Raw genomic sequence first — 3,902 nt, forward strand, 5'->3', positions numbered from 1 at the left:
TGCATTTCAGCACCACTATACTGTCCCTGGGCCTGCTGAGGATGTTCCTCAACAGCATAGTGGTGCTGATACAGAGGGTTGAACCCTGCCGCGGGGCCCTGGGCAAAGGGAGGCTGGGGTCTGACGTAGGGGGCGAAAGGGCGCTCCCGAGGCACCACATGACCAGGTGACATTATGGTCACCATCGGCCATTGGTACTGTGGCCGTGGAAAGGTGTGTGCAGGCTGGGAAGGGAGAGGTGCAGTAGAGGGCACCAAATCCTCAGGCAATCCACGCCATTGCTCTATTACCTGGAAGCACTGGCGTGGATTGTTAGGAGGAGTGGCAGAGTAAATTATAGCAAGGATGGCCCCTTGGACGCGTGCCATCCGGTAGTCCGGGACTCGCCGGAGTAGCGGCGCTATGGTACGGCCAAAAGCGTCACATCCATCCTCCTCCGAACAGCGCCGAAGGTACTCCAGGACTCTCGAGTCCACGTTGGCACCTGCTGTGGCAACCTGGGTGCGCCGGCGTCTGGCTGGTGGCGTCCGGGGATTGTCCACGTCCCGTGGCAGCTGGGGTTGGCTGCTTAACTGGGTGGCTGCTTGTGTTTGCCTGAGGTCGGGGGTCAAGGGCAGCACGGGATGTTGTTCCGTGACCAGCTGCGACTCCACATGGCCAGCCTCCTCCTCGGTGTCATTGAGATTATCACTGCATCTGCCAGAAACATTTTGCGTTACTCCTTTTAACATTTCCACAAGGGTCAAACAGCTTTTTAGGCCGATTATACAGTGAACACACACATGTCATCAAGGTACAGTCAGTACTTACGGCCGCATCTCCATAATGTCCTTGAGGAACATCAGCTGTTTCATATATATGTAGGGGCGTTTTTTGGACGCCCCATCCCCACTTCGCCCTCTGCTTCCAAATTCCCTCCTGAACTGATCCCGACAGCTCCTCCACCGTGTTTTAACATCATCAACTGGACATAGGAACAGGAAACAGACAAAAATAGGAGACCATGTGACCTAACAGAAAACTGCACTTGTCCGAAACGTCGCTAAACTTTAAACACAACTAAACATTAAACACTTGCCTAATGATGCAGTGACACACCCGCGACCAAGCACAGTACAAACATGTGAAACACAAGGATATACACTACAGCATGGCCGATTGCATTAGCATCAATAGAGATCTGCGCTTACCTATGCTTTTGCGGTCTCTTGTGGTGCTTTTATCCCACTCCTGTCCGAAGAGGCTCTGCGCGACCTCATCCCAGCCAACCTCCTTGCCCGTGCGGTCGTGGTAGGCCTCTGCGTTGGTGTTCCACAACTGGGGTCTGTCATGGACCAAGCAGATAAGTTTTTCAACATCGCACGCACGTGGCATTGCAGCAGATGTCGGTTGGAACTGTGCGCATGTGCTCAGAAAGTGAAAAGCCACTTCCTGGTTTGTACTTGTTTTGTCTAGTTTGGTCAACTTATTTACATAGACTTAACAAGTGTTGCGTGAAAAACGCTGTGCGTATGGAGGTGCTTCCGTGTGCCGTGCGTTGTTTTCACGCACCTATTGACTTCAATGGGTGCGTGATGCGTTGAAAACGCAGAATCAACGGACATGTCGTGACTTTTTTGCAACGGAGCAACGCTGCGCAAAAATCACGCACATGTCTGCACGGCCCCATAGACTAATATAGGTCCGTGCAACGCGCGTGAAAATCACGCGCGTTGCACGCACGTATTTCCCGTTCGTCTGAATAAAGCCTAAGTGTAGTTTCTAACATGGGGTTGCTTCTTGGGGGTTCTTTTTATTATTTCACGTCAGGGCCTCTGAAATTGTAGACCAATGCTGTGTAAATCACCAAATTAGGCCTCAAGTGCGCATGCCCTGTCGAATGTCCAGGCAAAAAATTCAGGACACGTGTAGGGTGTTTCTAAAACCAGGATAAACACCATAAGGGCGGATTTACACGAGCGTGTGCATTCTGCGCACGCAAAAAATGCTGCATTTTGCGTGCGCAAAAGGCACTTGACAGCTCCGTGTTTCATGTTCATTTGGTGCGCGGCTGCGTTCTTTTCGCGCAGCTGCCATCATTATGACACTCCGTTTGGATGTTTGTAAACCGAAAAGCACGTGGTGCCTTTCTGTTTACATTCATTTTTTTACCGCTGTTGCGCGAATAACGCGCGTCCCACGGAAGTGCTTCCGTGTGGCGCACGTGATTTTCACACACCCATTGACTTCAATGGGTGCGTGATGTGCGAAAAATGCCGAAATATAGAACCTGTCGTGAGTTTTACGCAGCGGACTCATGCTGCACAAAAATCACGGACAGTCTGCACTGCCCCATAGACTTGCATAGGTACGTGCGACCCGCGTGAAATTCACGCGGGTTGCACAGACGTAAATCACGTTCGTGTAAATCCACCCTAAGACTTAGAAAGCTGTTTTTTCATAATGGCACAAGTTGGGCACAACATATTGGGCACTGAAATGGCATATTTATGGAAAGTTGCCATTTTCACTCTGCAACATCCACTGCACACTAATTTCAGGGAAACACCTGTGGGGTCTAGATGATCATTAGAACCTGTAGGTGAACGCCTTGAGAAGGTGTTTCCAAAATTGGGTCACTTCTCTGAGGTTTCCACTGTACTGGTACCTCAGTGTTTCTGCAGACGCAAAATGACAACCGAACACTAAGGGTATGTTCACACGGGCTATTTTCGGCCGTTTTTCGGGCCGCAAACGTCTGAAAAGGGGCAGAAAATTCGTTTTTTTTACGCGGCCGTTTTTAAAAAGAAGTGCAGGTCACTTCTTGGGCTGTTTTTGGATCCGTTTTTCATAGAATCTATTGAAAAAAGCTCCAAAAACGGCCGTAAAAAACGCAGTGAAAAATGCAAGTTAAAAAACTTCTGAAAATCAGGAGCTGTTTTCCCTTAAAAACAGCTCTGTATTTTCAGACGTTTTTTGCTAAGCGTGTGAACATACCCTCATCCAGCAAAATGTGGCAACTCTGGGCCCTGCCATATGTCCAAACAGCACTTAATGACCACATATGGGGTATTGCTTATTACAAATGTTGCAGTGCTTTTACTTCTTTATTCCTTGCGGAAATGAACATTTTTGAACTAAAACTATATCTTATTGGAGAAAAAATGACTAAATTCTAATAAAATCTTTGAAACACCTTTGGGGTCAAAATGCTTACTGTACCCATATATAAATTCCTTGGTTGGGTGTAGATTGCAAATTGGAAAAGTAAATGCACTCCAACCACTTAAGGGGACACATGTCAGATTTGAAAAATGGGGCTGTGTCCACAAGGCCAGTGGCGTAACTTCCGCTGTAGCAGCTGTAGCGGCTGCTATGGGCCCGCGGCATGAGGGGCCCATGCCGTCCTCCAACACGCCCCCCCATATGCCCGGTGGCGCCGCTAGCAGCCATTATGTAGTGACGGTCCTACTGGGCCCGCGCCGCCGAGCCTCTAACATATATGGGCCTGGCATAACAGGCCCTCTCATGCCCGGTGGCGTCACTAGAACCGGAGGTGTCCCCGATGCTAGCGACAGCCACCCCCTTTTGCAGTAATTGTACCTGGATCTATAGCACGCAGGTACAAATACATGCATTAGCGCTGAATGGCCGGGCACTTTCCATGCCCGACCATTCCGAGCCTTACAATGATGCTGATTGGCAGGGCAATCAGCGCCTTTCAACGTTGCTAGTGGCGCGATTACGTCATCGCGCCCTTCCGTGGTTGAAATACGTTGATTGACGGTGCAAGTAATTCCGCCCTGACAATCAGCGCCTTTCAACGACGCGCCGCTTGCGTCATTCAGCTACAACAGACCTGCTCAGAAAAGAGCAGCTCTGCATTGCCACCGGATGGCGCAGGAATGGGATCAGGGTGAGTA

The 3,902-nt window shown here is 49.8% G+C and overlaps 1 long non-coding RNA gene across 1 annotated transcript; it reads right to left on the minus strand.

The window, feature by feature from the left end:
- Positions 1 to 627: 627 nt before the first annotated feature.
- On the minus strand, positions 628 to 1,317 carry LOC142657253 (uncharacterized). Its single transcript, XR_012849856.1, has 3 exons — positions 1,191 to 1,317; positions 811 to 964; positions 628 to 696 (listed from the first exon to the last, which is right to left on the minus strand). It is a non-coding gene; the product is annotated as an uncharacterized LOC142657253 (long non-coding RNA).
- Between the last annotated feature and the right edge of the window lie 2,585 nt (positions 1,318 to 3,902).

The sequence above is a fragment of the Rhinoderma darwinii genome, chromosome 7 (genome assembly GCF_050947455.1).
Source record: "Rhinoderma darwinii isolate aRhiDar2 chromosome 7, aRhiDar2.hap1, whole genome shotgun sequence".
In the NCBI taxonomy this organism is placed as follows: domain Eukaryota; kingdom Metazoa; phylum Chordata; class Amphibia; order Anura; family Rhinodermatidae; genus Rhinoderma; species Rhinoderma darwinii.